This window comes from Ambystoma mexicanum, chromosome 12 (genome assembly GCF_040938575.1).
Source record: "Ambystoma mexicanum isolate Mex_15411 chromosome 12, UKY_AmexF1_1, whole genome shotgun sequence".
NCBI lineage: Eukaryota > Metazoa > Chordata > Amphibia > Caudata > Ambystomatidae > Ambystoma > Ambystoma mexicanum.
Genome location: NC_090936.1, coordinates 374404201 through 374422189, shown reverse-complemented (window position 1 = coordinate 374422189; position 17989 = coordinate 374404201). Strand labels below are relative to the sequence as shown.

The 17989-nt window shown below is 46.9% G+C and overlaps 1 protein-coding gene across 6 annotated transcripts in view; it reads left to right on the top strand.

Moving 5' to 3' along the window:
* Positions 1-17989, top strand: part of FOXM1 (forkhead box M1) — a 293555-nt gene that overhangs the window by 3050 nt on the left and 272516 nt on the right. The window lies entirely within an intron of this gene.

Genomic DNA, 17989 nt, shown 5'->3' with positions numbered 1-17989 from the left:
AAAAAGTAATGTGAAGCCATGAAGGCGTCAGGGCCGTCATTTCACCTAAATGCCAGGGGTACCTAAAGTGACATCACATGACCCTTGACATACAGGAAGTGCCGTCATTTTACCGTCACCCCCACCCCCCCCCCGCATCACAGGAAGCAATGGTACACGACCTCGCCCCTTGCCAAAAAAAGGAAGTGGCATCACATTGTATTTGTTCCTTAGTACACTACGAAAAATATGATTGATAACACTGTAATGTGAAAAACATTTAACACAAGAATGGATCACCATATGCATTGTTAATATCGGTGTGTGTATAGGCCCATATTACAAAATTACTGTGAATGCAAGCAGACATCCAAGGCCAAATGATGTGTGATTATATAGCACTTAAGCGCTTTATATAGAACAAATATACATACAATATCACCCAACCTGTGTTGGTACTCATTTATCAACCTCAGAAGGATGAAAGGCTGAGTTGACAGATCACACACACACCAGCGAGCGCTCAACCCACTGAGCTATCTTACCTGCTATAGCTATCTTACCATCTATAGTAAAATGAGCAATTACATGTCAGAAATCGAATTACTCTGTACTGGATACCATTAAACTGGTAACTGAGATTTAACATCAGGCCAGCTAATCTGCAGTATGGTGCAAATTTGGCCACATGTCAATCCTGCGTGGATCTCCTTTTCAAACTTAAGAGTTGGCAAAAAACATACCATTGGAGGGTTCATAACTGTATTAAAGAATTGAGTACCGCAGGGAAAGTGGCACAATCGCACGGGATCCATCACTTGTTACCTCAAACTTCCTGAAGCACATGCCGTGGAGATAGGAAAGGTAACATTACAACAAAGCATTCGTTTTAGCACAATATCAAGGGCCACTTTGTGGTGTTGTCAAACATTTCTACACTGTACACCAGCTTTTAGGCACAAGGATTTTGTCAAGTGACCAAGGAGACAGATATGGAATTTCTTGTGGTGATCACAATTGGGACGACGGCAGAAAAAAACATGTTATAACTGCAACTTGCGAAATGGAAAAATACATATTCCGAAATGGATGCTTATTCTACTCTAAATGCTTTTTGGAAGTTTTTGTCTGCCTTGTGAATTTGAGGTGCTTAAGAACAGTCTAAATCAGTGACTCGTCCCCGGAAGTGTGCTTGAAATAAACCGTTTAATGAGTCTAGCAATTCTATAGCATTCCAGAGAAACAAAATATTTTTATTTCATGTTCCTTCTTATTTAGGGTCATTGCTCAAAGTGTTACACTTGTGGGTTTATTTAATTTAAAACATTTTTTTGAGGCCTGAACAAGAAAGCCAGCCACTCGGAAACAAAGAGCTACATGGCGCTGACCACAGCCCAGGAACTTCAATGAAAACGTTTTTTGTTTTTTTTTTTTTTTTTTTTTGTAGCAAGGGAGACCTTGGGTGTCACACCAGCGACCTACAAGTGACGTCCCTGCACAGCGTCTTATCTTTTTGGGACTGGTGCGCTACTGGAGGGAGTATTCTCTTTATTTGAGTCCTCTTGCAATTCTCTTCAGGGTTTCCTTCAGGTTAGATGTGTGGGGGGGGGGGGCACAAGTGTTCTAGAGACAAATAATGGACAAATATGGTGATATGAACTACTGGTGCGTATGTTACGTTTCACACTCGTGCTGCATTATTGGGTATAGAACCCATGTTGCTGACTGTGTTTAATTGTTAGTTGGCACACTGTAAAGCAATACAACGTGGGTCCCCTGCTTCTACACCACTAACATTGGCTCTGCTTGACAAATACATTGCTGTACTAGTTTGTTGCCTTGTGTCCTGTCCTAGAAGAGTCCACCTTCAAGCCTGCAACTCTGCGGCCTCTAACAACACGGTCTAACGCTTCAAAATCTGCAAGGAGCTGGCCAATCCTTCTGCAGTCTCCACCTCTCCTGTTCCCCTCCCAGGCCCTCTTTACGGCAGTGGCTTCTCACTTCACCACTATAAAACACGGGACGTCCTGTCCTTGCTCTCCTCTTCCTCTCCATCTCCCTTTCTTGGCTGCCTCTCCCTCTTTCTCTTCAACACCTGTCAATGTTTCTAGACTAGTCCGATCTGAGTCATCAAACGGGTGTTTCTGCTCTTCCAGAATCAAGGACCACATTGATGCACGCGCTCCATCCTTGGCTGAATTCTGCAATCACTCTTTCGACACTGGATCCTTCCCGCTCTTCTCAAGCACTCCCTTGTGCACCCCCTCCTTAAAGTCTTCTGCCGATCCTATCGGTCTGCCAAACTATCGCCCAGTCTCACTCCTTTGCTGGGCAAACTCTTGGAAAAGCTGGCCATCTCCCAGCTTACTCTCCACACGGAATCTGTTGGTTTACTCTCCACACTGAATCTGTTGGTTGTCTCCATGACAATCAGTCTGGCTTCAAAGGCACAGAAACTGCTCTCCTGAACACTGAAGATCTGCTCAATAATCTGGACTGTAGCCTTCCATCTGTCCCCATCCTTCTTGACCTTTCCTCTGCCTTCTAACACAGTTAATCAAACCATTCTGATCAAATGACTGAATGAGAACCTGTGCATCGCGGATCAGGCCCTGGAGTGGTGGTCCTCCTGGAGCAACCCTCCCAAATCCAGCTTGGGTCCTTTCTCTGCACCACCTCTCTCAACATGTGGTGTTCCCCAGTGCTCTATCCTCTCACCCTGGCTCTTCAATGTCTACTTGGCCCCTTTGGCCCACCTGATCTCTACCTTCTGCTCTAACTTTCAGTGTTATGTTGATTACTCTGCTCTTTTTCATGCTCCCCTCAGCCGCCTCCTTCTGAATCGCGGATAGACGGTCAAGAATGACAGGACTGGTGCACCTCCAATGATCTGTGCCTTAATGCCAGTAAGATGGAGATCCTTCTCATTTGGACCCTCCCACTTTCCATTTCTCACTCTGGCTGCCCTCCTTGGGCCCTCTTCATTTGCCTTCCTGTGCGGCTAAAAGCCTTGGTGTCCTTCGACTTCACTCTCTCGTCACGTCACAGACCTTGCCAAGACCGGCCACTACCAGCTGCACCACCTCACATGTATTCTTCCCTTTCTTGCTTTCCCCCATAAGCTCACGGTCTCCTGAACCCTGGTTCTATGTAGACTGGGCTACTGCAACAGCCTCTTTCTCAATCTGCCTTCCTCTATTCTGCCCTTTGCCTCTAATCCAGAAGAGGATTGCAAGACTTGTCCTTGGCCTTAAGCCCGGGGACCATCTCTCCAGCCCTGAAATCTCTCAACTGGCTATCATTGTGTAAGGTGCCTCTCCCTTGTTTATTTGGTTTCTATACATGTATGAGTGGACTGCAACCTGTAGGAGACCCGAGCAAAGGAGTCTGACGCCTCACTGCATGCATGTGCATACCAGGAGTACCCAGGGGGGGAAGGTGGATGGACCCTAGTAAGGACCAAGGTGAGGTCCACCCATATGGGAGACAGCTACACACCAGTGCCCCTGATTAAATAGACAGTCTGGCTTCTTGTAACAAGTGAGAAACGCTTTCCTTCATATTTGTACCAGTCAAACCAATCCTTGTTACACATGAGCCATATTACATTACTGATCTCCTAGCTGATGCTCTCTTGGATAACACAGGAAAGTAACCATGTTCAAGTCATTGCTTTTGGTATCATTAATTACACATTTTCTGCCTTAGGTGTTTCTCATTGGGTCCTGTGGGGCACTTGGGACCTGAGATTCCCATCTGCGGAATAACTTTTCATATATTTAAGCGTTGGCACCTGGGAATTTGTGCATACACATTTGTTCAATTAATCTTCATATACCTCAGAGATTCCCTGAGAACGTTCACATTCACCTTGTTTAACTAAATACACACATTTAACACTGAAGTCACCTGAGAAAAGTGCACGTTCATCTTCGATAAATAAATATTCATATATTATGGAGATAACGTGAGAACGCGTACTCGCATTGGCTAAAATAAATACTCAAATATATCATGGAAGTCACATGGGAAAGTGCACATTCACCTTTGGTAAATATTTGTATACACTAGAGTGTTCACCTGGGGGAAAGTACGCATTCAACTGTGGTAAATCAATATTCAAATATATCATGTAGGTCACATGAGAAAGTGAACATTCTCATTGGTTAGATAAATATTCAACTTTATCGGACCCACTCCCCTTAACACAGGTAGTTCAAGACTACCACTGGGAGGTACCACACTCGCACCACGTTACGTCAAGCTCCCCAGTCAAGATACCGGGCCGTAACCCCTCTTCAGCACAGCGTTAGGAAAGGCCCCCTCGGAAAAACCATCCCAGAGGGAATTAACAAGTACTGCCCCGGAGCAGGTGAAGTGTAAAACCTGTGGCGTGTCAAATCACTGTTCCCCCGCAGGGCTAATATCACCAGCACCCGGATCCATCACCACTATACCTGCATGGGCCTGAAGACTGGCGACATGAGCAATGAGATGAATCCTTCATGTATTGGGGTGGCCCAAACCCCTCTGAGCACCATAGCGTTTCTGAAAGTAGTCCAAAACCCTTTCCTCAGAGCATAGGTTAACTTGGGTGCCTCTCGGCGTCCCCAATGGAACCGGAGAGGAGAAAATGATCATCCTTCTGCCACTCCACGGTCCACGTATTAGCCGGCAGGCGGCTCACGCAGGGCTCTGGAGCCCGTTCTTAGCGTTTCCCTTTCCTACCTGACTCTATATTCTTGGCGCACACACTGCCCACCTCTCTTGGTAGCAGTGGCGTGCTGGTTGACACCCACCAACTGCGCCCTTAACTACGGTCGCCGCACACTCCCTCGACCCCGGGCGGGGGAGAGAGAATGGCTTCCGGACAGTCGCTGGACACCAGAGGGCTGGGATGCCCTCAGTGGCAGACTTGCGCTCCTGTCTTCATTCACCTCTTCCCCTGCGCTGCCTCTACCGATCCCCTCCGGCCACTTATCCATTGCAGGGACTATCCAACTGTATCCGCCAGCAGGGGGGCCTGCGACAGTCCTGAGGTATCGCCTCACAGGCGGCCCTGCTCCCTCTGCTGGTGAAGACTACCATCAATGTTCCAAACCCTCTGTGCGCGCCAAAAAAATGTGTATGAACGTACAATGATACAAGAGTGTAAGCCAACATGCCAGCCATGACAAAGTGAGACATATCCCATGCTCACAGAAAACCCACAGGAAATGGGTTTACAATTGGCTGCAAGGATCAAGTTCAAGACCCTGTGCATTGTCCACAAGGCATTCCTGGGCCGAGCCCTACACTACATCCAACGTTCTCTTCCAAAATACCTTCCTTCTCGAGCTCTCCACTCAGCTACCTCAAACTCTTGAGGGTCATGCGCTTCTCCAGGCAGAGAGTGGCAGTAGATCCCTCTCCTCTGCAGGTTCTTCCCTCTGGAATGGCCTGCCTGCCCTTCTCAAACTTGAGCCGGACCACCTGAAGTTCTGTAAGCAGCTGAAGGTCTTCCTTTTCTCCTGCTTTTTCTCTCTCCCCTGCTGGCCTACCTGTCTCCTGGTTGTGTGGCTACCCTCAGCCTACTGGGTACCAGGTTCCTCCAAGATCAGTCTCCCCTGCACTGACCCCTGGCCTACCGCGCCTTAGAACTGTTACCCTCGGTCTCTTGCCTGTTTTCGCTTATCCAGAGCTGCGCTGCCCTGGCTGCACTTAATCCGAGCAATGCTGCCCCGATTGCACTCCCTGGCACACAGCCCCCCTCCCCCCACTCTCTTCCCCCTGCACTTTACGTCGTCACATTTGCACGATCTGAATGACGCAAGGCCTAGTAATATTGTTGTTCTTGTCATCCCGCTGTCTTCCCTCCCTTGTTGCGCCTAGAAACCCTTGTGTACAGGCGTGTTATAAATGAAATACCATATCATTGTCTCTTACTGTCGGTAGTTAGCATCTCACTGGGTTAATTAACTGTTTGTGGTTACCATGGTGGAGGGATTTGGTATTATCCTGCATCCTAATGGAACCTTTGGTCAGTGTATTGATTGACAATGGAGTGTTAAGGGTTAGAATGTTTATGAGTGACTGGGGTTCTATGTGGTCAGTTGGGAGATGTAAGCCTACCTGGGAGGATGCAGGTGTATGTTGCCCTGAACCCAGATGTACCTGACATTATATGACCATCATAATATACTGGAACTAAATAAAGAAGTTACTGGAACTTCACCTGAGGTCATGGTCATCTGTGGGGATGGTCATCTGTGGGGAACAAGGAGTTCTACACATGGCTTCAGTGATGTCACGTGCATGGGTCTGCATTTTGCTTAATTTGGGTTTGGGGTGTTTAGGATTTTATTTTGGATGCTTTTATTTGGATGCTCGAACTCCCAACATTCAAAGCATAGATATGCAGGGGCCAAAATTAGCACTTGCCAGCGGCTAGTGATGTATTTTACTCTTGGCGAGTAAGAAATGGTGTGCTGTGCATGTACAGAATTCAGGTGACAAGTGACCTTTTTAAATGGCTGGCAAATAGCTTGCAACTTGATTTTTTGGTTACTGGATGTGGCTTTCGGTTCGACTCGTCCAATGCTGCATCATAGAATGAGTGGTTTTAAAAAAAAAAAAAAAGTTTTGGACCCAGCTCATTCTTCATGCACATTCGAGTCCCCGGGTTTCTTTATATGGTTTTGTGCACATTATCAAGTTTGGTTTACGCCTTCCAAAGATTCCCAGAGCACCTGATCAAACTTTACCCACATCCACTACCAGTGTCGCCAAACTAGTTATACTTCTTTCTGCCATATTAATTGCTGGCAGAAACTTGCTGCTTTGTGTGCCTGTGAAATAAACTCCTATGTAACTAATTATTCAACTGCGTTGAGTAGGCAAGGGCTTGGAAGATCTCCTGGTATCGGAACAGAGATGCTCAGCTAAGTGGGCTCTTTTTGACAAAAAAGATTGTGGCCTCTGCCCACCTGTCGGATGCCTCTCTGTACCATTTGAAGTCTTATTTGTAGGAAGTGCTCCATAAAATGTATAGAACACAATAGGAATCGCACCAGGCCCAGCCGCCTTAACATTTTCATTGATTCAGTGGCTAGTTTATTACTGATAAATGTAGCGATTCCTTACCATTCAGGCACATTTCAGTGTAAAACAGGGAATGAAAGTCAAGCTTCCTTTGCGGTGTTAGTAATTTTAAAATCCTGGCTTGAGTTGAAACTTCCAGTTTGTTTGGGAAAATGCTTGGCACCTGCTCTGAAAACTCTTCTTTTTCAAACCTTTTGGATGACTCTTCTATCATTTTTTTTAAAAAACGTTCTTTATTGGTTTTTCACAACATTTAACAAAAAGCCCCTGCACTGGCCGTCATGAACTAAATTCCCCCCCCGCCCCACGGACCACATCTCCCTCTGTTCTCAAATCTCCCTCGCCAGCCCCACACAAAATAAGCTGGATGCTTGAAACAAAAGTCCTTGTCGAATGTTTTCGGAAAGTCTGATAGGCCACGGTGAGGGCAGCTGGCTGTGCCTCGGGGACGCCTGCAAATCTAATCTATCAGTAGGTCAGGTAAGCTATGTACGGGCTCCAGATGTCAGGAGGGCGGGCGTGTAATTTCAGTGTCTTGATGAAACTGGATTCTACATCCTGACAGTATGTGATGTCCTTTAACCAACGTTGCAAACTGGGTGGTGGTCCTCTCCCCCAGTTGCATGCGACTCTTCTGCGTGCTAGGATGAGCAGGAGATTCGTCCAATTTTTCAGACTGTATTTGGGAGGTGGTTGGTTAGACCTAGCAGCGCTAATATAGGTTCAAAGTTCAGTTGCGTTCCAATTATCGCCGACGTTTTCTCCAACCAGAAGTCCCAGAATGAAGCCACAGCAGGTCGGGTCCGGTTTATAGTCATAATGTCGAAAAAAAAATGTCGACAGACAAAAATGTCGAAAAAAAAATGTCAAACAATAATGTCGACATCCTATACTTATAATGTAAAGTCATTTTTTCGAAAAAAAAATGTCGACATTTTTTTTTTGACATTATGACTATAAACCCTTAAAACTATCAACACCTCACCCAACACCCCCCAACCACCCTTTCACCCCTCATACTCAACACATACCAATTATTATTTATTTATTTATTTATTCAATAAATAAATAACCTAAAAAATGATCATTTACTATGGGGGGGTCGCCCCCCCACACCCCCCCAACCACCCTTTCACCCCTCATACTCAACACATACCAATTATTTATTTATTTATTTATTCAATAATTAAATAAAAATTGTATTTACTATGGGGGGGTCCCCCCCCAACCCCCCCTCACCCAACACCCCCCTGCCACCCCCCCACACCCCCCAACCACCCCTCATACTCAACACATCATATATATATTTATTTATGTATTTATGCATACACTAAATTAATGTCGAAAAAATATCGAATGTCGACATTTTTGTTTGTCGACATTATTGTTTTTCGACATTAATTTGTCGACATTTTGACTGTCGACATTATTGATGTCGACATTATGACTGCACACCGTCGGGTCCATGCCAAGTGCATAAAGTCTGCTTTGAGGAATCCGCATGTGCTGCATGCTGCGGATGTCTTCATGCTCACCGAGAGAAGTTTTCCCGGGGTGTGATACACCTGGAGGTAATTTTAAAATGAATCTGTTCAAACCTTGTATTAATCGTAACCTTTTGAGTGAGACTTAATATGTATTTGCAGTCATCGTCTGCAATTGCAACGTTCAATGATATTTCCCATCTCCGTCTGGGGCCGGAGACCTGTAACGTCACTTCGGTCAGGAGGGACCTATAAATATTTGCTACCAGGCGGCCCTCTCTCTGGGCTTGTATTGCAACATGCAGTAACAGCCAGGTAGGAGGTTGTCGTGAAAAGGTGGAGATGCTGGCTTGTAGAGCATGCCGCAGCCTGACATAGATGAAGGTGTTTAAGGCATTATCGCTTCCCTTTTCTTGAACCTATTGTGGTGATGTGCCTTCCGGAAAGAGATCGCTGAAGGTTTTCACCTGTAATTTTTCAGTCCAACTTTGGAATACTTTTTCCGAGGTGATGGGGAGTCCCAGAATGTGATTTGCTGGGAGAAGGGGGGAGAATATGGTTTGAACTGCACTGTTCTGAGCCATCTTTTTCCAGATTGTGTACGTTGTAAAGACAATGTTCATCGGTGTTCCGGGTGGTTTAAGTTTGCCGAAGACAACGGCACGAATGAGGTTGGGTGACGCTAAGGCTCCTTCAATTTTGGACATGGTGCTTAATGAAGTTTGTGGCGTACCAGTGGCTAAGAAACTGAGCCTGGGTTGCCCAGTAGTAGCGTTCCAAATCCAGGGGTTTGGGGGGCGAGTACTCCCTGTGTTACTGGAAGAGTCCATGTAGTGTATGTCACTCTTGCTATTATGCCCGCCCATATGAGATCGAGGATCATGCTCTTAATACGTTGTAGAAACCTTTGTGTCAACACTAAGGGGATGTTTGAAAAGAGGTATAGTAGTTTTGGAAGGGTGATTATTTTTGGAAGGGTGATTATTTTAACCAGTGGTACTCTGCCCCAAGTATGAGAGGGAGCGCTTTCCACCTGTTTACTTTACTTTGAATGGTATCCACCGCAGTCTCGTAGTTATCTTGCATAATATCTCGGTTGGATCTGGACATAGATGCCCAGATACCTAACCTTTGAATGCTGCCACTTGAAACCAAAGTCGTCTGTAAATTCCCTGGTGGAGGCAGTTGGAGAAAAGATTATGGATTTTGAATTATTAATTTTCAGCTCTGAGAAATGGCTAAATTTAAGTACTGCACACATCACCGGACTCAGATTATCATTGGGGTCGTGCAAAAATAGTTCGACATCAGCGTAGAGGGATATAATCAGATTGTGCAGGCCCAGAGAGAGGCCTCTGTATAGGTGATGGAGCCTGAGATCCGAAGCTAGGGGTTTCATGACTAGGGCAAATAGCAGTGCGGATAGGGTGCAGCCTTGTCTTGTTCCTCTCCGCAGATATGTCGGCCGAGTGTTTGGTACCTAGTGTAATGTTGGATGTTGGTCGTTTATATAGGAGGGAAATCAGTTGTATGAAGCGCTTGCCGAGGCCCATGCGTTCTAGGACTGCATAGAGGAAGGGCCATTCAACTGAATCAAAGGCCTTTTGGGCATCTAGTAGTATCGCCACTGCTTGGTTTACCGGGTCAAGGGCTTCCATTACGCCGAACATTCTTCTTTTGCCGAACAATTTGTTTCTGCCTGGGATAAAGTCTGCCTGGTCAGCCAGTACCATAGCCGGCATCGGGGGTAGCATCCGTTTAGTGAGAATCTTTGCGAAGATTTTATTGTCCAGATTTATTAGTGAAATGGGTCTATATGGGGCACAGTCGTCTTTTGGTTTACCGGGTTTATGGAGGAGAATGTTAGCCATGTACAGTGTTGGTGGTAATTGGCCTTTTACCAGTGCCTCATCCTAGACTTGAAGCAAGAGCGGAGCCAGGAGATTTGCAAAGTATTTATAAAATTCGCCTATTAGACCATCCGGGCTGTGTTCGGTAGTTCTTCGATTGCTTCAAGGTTTTCTTCTGCAGTACAGTTGACTTCGTCCAAGTAATGTGCCAGCTCGGCGGGGTCTGCGGTGTAGTGAGTTGTATAGCCTAAATTCTATCAATGTCTTCGTCAGAGTAAACTGGTTTTACCGGTGTGCTCGAGGACAGATTTGACCATTGTGGGTTTTCTCTCTGCCGCTATGGGCCTTGCCAGGAGCGCCCCGGGTTTCTGCCCTTCACCATATCAGCGAATTTTGTGATGACTCTTCAGAAATTTTATTTCTGTTTGCTGTGGTTCTAAAAATGTCTTTCTTTGAGGGCTGCCAGATTCCGGGGGGGGGGGGGTTAAAGGATGAAAGTGCGTGGTCAAGTTCTTTAAAGCGAGCTTCACTCGATGCCAGCTCTCTTCTCACTAGATTGCGGATCCCATTTTCTTTTGCCAGACAGACCCCTCTGACAAAGCACTTTAAGGTTTCCCACAGTGTGCCTGCTGAGGACGCGGAGCCTTGGTTGACCTCAATGAAGGATATTATTTCAGTTCGTAGTTTCTCCGCAAATACTTGGTCTTGAAGAGCTCTGGGCTTAAACCTCCAATGAGGCATACTGATACCCTCATGGGACTTGACACATTCAAGGGACACCGCTGAGTGGTCTGATGGGGATCTGGGAAGGATTTGGCACTCACCCCATTGAAACCGGCTGTGTGAAGATACAAGGAGGTAGTCTAGTCTCGAGCTAGTTTTGTGGACCCAGGAATAAATAGTAGGTGTACTCTCGGGCGTCCCTGTATTTGTGTATCTCCAGATATCTCTGAGATCGTATGCTTTGCATATCTCGTTAATTTGCAGGGTCGTCTTCGAGGGGGTCGTCGTGTTGTGACTTATCCTTGCTGGGGTCGAGCAGAGTATTGAGTTCTCCGCCCCAAATGACCGCGGCCCTCCTGTTTGATTCGAGCTGTGTCATCACCCAGTCAGTTATTAGGGCCATCCGTGTTTGCACCGTAGGAGTTCACTAAAATGATTTCTTCCCCTTCAACAGTCCCGTGCACCAGCATTATCTGCCCTCAGTATCTTTTTGAGTCAATAATAGCTTAAGTTAGTTGTTTTGTTAATTAGGATGGCCAACCCTCCTAGGATGGCATAGGAGGAATAGAAAGTGAAATACTTGTGGCAGCCCCAATCTCTGGCCCAGAGGTTTTCCAAAGTAGGGCGTAACTGGGGCTCCTGGATAAAGGCTATGTCGTTTTTATGCCAACACAGTATGATACTGTTATTTTCCTCATTTTGGTTGGCTGGGTGCCACCTTTAATGTTCCATGTGCAGGTACTCTTTCCATTTTTTCAGCAGAGGCTTCCGTGGTTTCCATTCAGTTGCACAAGCGTATCTGCCGGAAGGCAGGTAATGGCATGATGGTTTAAAGCGGGACTGGGTGTGTGGTGACCTGGTCACCGCTGGTGCATGTGTAGAATTACGAACGTCACTTAACTTGGCATCTCCCAACTTGCCTACTGTCTTTCTCCCCCACCGCCCCCCCCCAACTCGTGAGCAACCCCCAACCTGCTTATTAGTTGTAGCCACCCAATAAACATCCAACTGGTGGATTTCAACTTTGCTGCGCTAGGGGCCTCCCAAGTCTCGTGGCTCTAGGGTGTTTGCCCTTTTACTGTTCTCCGGTGGGATTGTTGTTGTGCTATTTTTATTTTCTATTTCTGGTAGCTGATTACGGCCGGTTTCTCCGTGCTCTTTCTCTGTGGTATTCCCGGGTTGTTGTTGGGCGGTCTGCATCCTGCCTGATCTAAATAGGAGCTGGCTTCTTCAGGTGATTGGAAGAATTGGGCCCTCCCATTGTGTTCTACTCGGAGCCTGGTGGGGAAGAGCACCGAATAACGAAGAGCACCGAATAAGGTATCTGGTTATCGCAGAGCCTGCGCTTGATGCTAGTAAAGGATCTCCTTTGCGCTTGAATCGCCTGTGAGAAATCTGGGTAGAAGTGGATGGTGTTGCCGTCATGCTGTAGTTCGCCTTTCTCGCAGGTCTCAGGATCGTGTCCCAATCTTTGTAGTTGTAATTTCACAATGATTGGGCGAGGTGGGGCCCATGGAATTGGCTTCATGGCTGGTATCCTGTGGGCTCCCTCGACGGCGAATGGACGTGACTGCGCTTCCGACCTGAATAGGTCTGTGCATATTGCCTCAACATGGTCCTCTATTTCTCCTGGAGTGTCCCTCCAGGTCCTCATTTCGTGCATTTTTCGTTTTGATTTGAGCTTTAAATGTTGACACTCTGGCTGCCAGGGTCTAAGTCTGACACTCGCTGTTCTACTGTGTCCAGACGTTCTGGTTGTCGAGTCGGTGCTGTAGAGACCATCGATTTTGCTATCGAGATTCCCGATCCCAGCTTTTAGCTCAGAGAATTTCTGATGTCGAGGGGTTGGGAGAGGTCGTCTTCGAGACTCATCGTGTGTCGTGTGTCGGAGATTCTGTTCCTCCATTGGGCCGGGGTGTTCTGGATGCGGCACTAGGCTCAAAGTTCAGCTTGCATTGCGACTTTTAGGTCTTCCCCATGATATGAATGGGAGGATCAGGTATTGACACAAAAGCCGCGGAAGTGACAAGATTGTGTCAGAAACGGCTGAGACAAGGTGGAATCTAAAAGGTCTCTTCGTACCTATTGTACTAGACTGTGGAGCAGTTATTGAACTGACAGAGTGGGTCTATTTTGGCACAATCTGAGAGTTGAGGACTTGTCACTTGAGCAGCTGGGACACACTTGGAGATGGTAGATCCTTGGAAAGTGTGTGTGGTCTCTGTATTACAGCTTGGTGCTACTTTTTTCGTGTCGTTCAGTCGATTTTGCCAAATGCTGGCATGTAGGACTTTTCGTTATGCACTCTGCGCTTGCAGAGTATTGCGGAGGCCTCATTTGACTTGATCTTAGATTTATGCTCCCAGTTTATTCTTCCTTGGTTGATCTTTCCGTGACCACCAAGACAATGTATTCTGTTTTTACCTGCCTGGTGGATTCCTTGTCACTTCCTTCTGTGCTCTTCCCACAATCGTGTCTGTGAGGGTGGGTGTTTTTGCAGCGTATCGTATAATGGCTCTGCTTCGTCGCTGCTTCTTGCTTAGTCGATGCAATGGGGCAGTATGCGCAAAGGGAAAGCGTGGGTTATTGCAAGCTAACTAACATAGATTGTCCTTGATTACTTGCGCTGGTGATGTTGTACTTGTTGAATGTTAAGTTAGCTGCGGTATCCGCTGCTGTCCGTCACATATGTTCCCCACCCGGGTCTACTTGATGATTACAGGCCTTCTCGTTGATTGGGGTAGCGGTCCCGTTTATTTACATCCAGTTAATCTGTCTGGTTCTAGCCTGGATGGTTAGTGTTTCTGTGGTCTTCGCTGGTGAGATGGTGGGTTGGTGGTTTATCAAATCTGTTGCGCTTTGTCTGAACAGTTGTTTCTGCAGGTATCGCAGGAGGGGCTAAGTGGCGGCCGCACTCCAGCCTTTACTTGCTTCGATGACCCTCCTGTCACATCGGATGTATTTCTGCCAAGGGAGGCGGCTGTCTCGTTGCGTAGTATTTGCTGGCACTCCACTTCTGTGAGGCGTTATGAATATCGGCGGTTTAACTGAGCGATTTGTGACCAAAACAAAAAGGGGTGGGGGAATCTAGCACCGGCCTTCGCAGAGATTGTCAACAGCAGGATTCTCCCCAAGCGCAGTACCTTTTTGCTCAGACGGGCAGCTCCTTTTCGGTTGTGGTGCCTATCGCGTTTTGTCACAGGGACCATTTGGGTGGGTTTACTGCCGGATTGCAATTCGGACGTTGTTCTTGTGCAGACGAGTGTCCTGGAATTGTTGGTGCTGCGTTGTGTATGGAGTGCAGCTTCCCTCATTCATTTCCTCTCCCATGCTGAACCAGGGGGTGGGGGGCGCTTCACGCGGCCACCGCCGGCTATGGCTGATTCGAACGGAGCCGTCGGCATAGAGTTTTCTTCCTCAACCCCCATACTCTGTACGATGCCTGCCTTCGTCGGGGCCCGGAGGCGCACCTCTGCCGTCCCCAACCAGTAGTGTGCTGCCTGGGGCGGTTGGGCAGCCACGCTCTTTCCGCCGGGCTCTCAATGGTGGGACGATGTGCCCGTTAGGTGCCTGCCTGCGGACCTCCGATGGGGTTAGTGTCTGTGTGGCCGTCCAGCATGCGCCGGGGCCATGGCTGCAAGCAGATCTTCGGCCAATGCACCTCTGCGTAGCGGAGGCCCTGCCCGGCTCGACTACGCTCTGTTTTATGGTGTGGCACTTGGGCCGGCAGGTCCCTGCGGTGCTTTGATCCGAGTTACTGCCGATCACAGCCGGAGCATGGCCATCAGTTCTCGTGGGGAAGCGGAAGTGGCCGTCCCGCGGCTCTGCTGCGGGGCTCGTCGGCTGGCTTGCGAGAGACTCTCCAGACAGTGGCTGGGGCCCAACGCTTTCACGGGCACGTAGTATGTTAGCAAGTCAGGTTCTCAGCTGCTGGTAGTTCGGATCACCGCAGTTCCGGGCTCGTTGTATGCTGCAACCTACATCGGTGATTATATGTTAAGGATTGGGTTTTCAATCCACTGGAGTTGCTGAGATTAAACAAGATTCATGCAGGGCTACACGGGAGCTCACAAGGGAGTGGCCATCTTGGTCAGCTCTCTAGCGGCCTCTAGAAATTGTTCTTGAACGCTTTTGTCTTCAGCGATTTTGTGTTTGTGATTCATTTAAGTCTGGATTTGGGTCTGCTGTTCCTCAGCCAGGGCTCGGTGTGCACTCCTCACTAGCCATTGGCCAGTGAGTATTGATTATTGGTGAGTAAGCACTGGTGTGCTGTGTATGCATAGAATTGAGGTGGCGAGTGAATTCTTGTGGCTGGCTAGCAGCTTAAATATTTTTTTTCCCCTGCACTAACAATCTTGTGTTGTGCAATGAATATCGTTGCTCGTTACCTGTTGCTAAAGCTGCAAGTTGTCTGCGATTTAATAGAGCAGGACGTTAAGCATTCTAACTAGTTTGAGACTGCAAATCTGAATCGTTGTTTGTATGTGGTGCAAAAAAGGGCCCTTAACCTCTGGATACATGGGACAGATCTCTGGACCAGCTTCTGTATCGGCAAAGGCATTACGGTTTTCTCCCACAGTTTTACAAAATATGTGAGTCTTTTTGAAGTAAATATTGATACTCAAGCCAGCTGTCATGCCAAATAGTTAAACTGGTGTTTATAGGGACAGTCGAGGGACAGGCTGCAATGTTGTGAATGATGGTTCCGTTTTGATGGTATAATAGGTTTAATTTGGGGTGATGGGAGGCATTGAGGCAAAGCCCAATGTATGGCTACAGCAGATAAGGTGGGAGCTGAGTGGGAAGCCCAGGGTGGGGTAAATCCAGATATATAATTTTTTTTTTTTTTGCGATGGCTCTGCTGCACTCTCGTATCTGCTATGGAAATGAATTGGGAATTGTCCCAGAGATGGACTGAAGATCACACCAGCTCTCGGAGGCCGTTCAAAGGATTTTCTTTGTGTAGTCAAGGGGCTCTCTAATGGCTGTTGCTCCTATCTACCCCAGGGAGGGGGTTGCCCTTTTCTTACCAAGGCTTATTGCTATAGATCCCCGTTATCCAATCTAACTTGCTGCTATGTTCCAAAGTTAAATGCCTTACCGAACTCCCTCTGTGACCAATGTAGCTGGTTTCTGGTCTAAGGTCGTTATGATGGGTGCCTTTTTTAGATGTACAGGCCCCACTTGTTCTCTTCCACACATTCCTGTTTCTCTTCCTCCTATGCCCCTCCACCCTCCGATCTTACTCTCTCCTACAACTAGTGCTGAGTTTGAGGTGGGAGTATTTTACTCCCTATTTTTAAACTTTGAGAGAAAGTTATTCCAGGGGAGTAAAAACGTGTTTTCCCTTTAACAAGAGTAAAACTTATTACATGCAGCCAACACATGCAAAATGTATTGTGGTCCACATTCTCTCAACAGATAAAGCAGTGCGCAGAAGCGCAAGCACCCTCTCTCAAATGGAACCGTTGAGCACTAACAGTGTGAGCTTCCCCTGCATGCAAAAAAATGGGTACAACAGCAGCATAAAAGCTGCTTAACGCTTCCCTCACACAGAACAGGTCAGCTTGAGTAGGAGCCGTTCAAGCAAATCCGCACAACAGCAATGCAAACCTTCATGTAGAACAGGTGGAGTTAATCCATGCAAAGCAAGGGTAGGCGATGCCCACACAGAACAGACAAAGGAATGGGTCTCGTCAGTAGGAGCGCTCCTCACATAGAACAGGTACAACATATTCTTCAGGAGTGCACACTCCCTAATAGAAAGGGTATGCCAGGGGCCTCTGATCATTCTTTCCTCACACAGAACAGGAATGCCATAGGTCTCGACCATACAATATTGGCACAGATAAGGTCACAGCAGTAGAATTTCCACTTGCATAGAGAACACTGCATGCCTGGAGCTGAGCAACCACCCCCACAATGAACTAATAAATGAAGGCCCCCAAATGCAAGCTAGACTTGTATAGAAGGGGAACAGCATAGGCTTCAACAGTTAAAATTCCCATCACAAAGAACTTTCCCAGCAGGGGCTAAGCGGTCCAAGCTCGCCCCCTCCCCCCCCCTACATAGAATACGAATAGCTTACTAGCAGCGGGAGGGCCACCACATAGACCATAGAACTAGAACAGTTAATTGCCTCTGCAGTGCAAGCTCCTCCCATATTTAACTAATTGCTACTAGTTAAGTAGCGAAGACTAACACTTCCAGAATCAGCAAAACGTCACATAGTAGGAAGTAATTAGAAGTAATTCCGACTAGGAACAACCAATTTGTACACTAATTCGAAGCTACTATAATGCTGGTTCATTTCCTAAAGCATGTTGCCGAAGGTGATGTTAATATTACAAGAGGATGTCCCTATTTACAACTTTCATTTTTCCTTCAAATTTGCTATCTTCCTAAATATTTTAATGAAGCAGGCAAACCTGGCGATTTATACAGTAAAGCAATCCGGACTTGTATTCTGTGTTTTGAGGTTTGATTTTAGAATTCTGATTTAATTAACATTTATATCTCCAGAGGTTGTTGGTTACTAAACTATCGACTGAGGTAATAATAATCCCACTACTTAGAAGTTGAAGGAACCCAAAACGGTTAAATACCTATCTGGAGTCCCAGTAAAGTGAGTTTCTGTTTCATTACAAATATAAAAATGTCATTTTTGTTTTGTAACGGTGCTTGCACCGACTGGACAGTCAGGTTTTGAATATTTTAAGTAGTTTTGAAAGAGGCTGTGACTGTTACGCTCACCTGGCTCCCACAGGGGCGTCGGTTGGACCCGGACTGCTGCGGCCTCCACCCACGTGATGCGAAGTGCAGCGATGACTGACTGGATCTGCCCTCCTAATCTTGTCTGATTTGCCCGTAGAA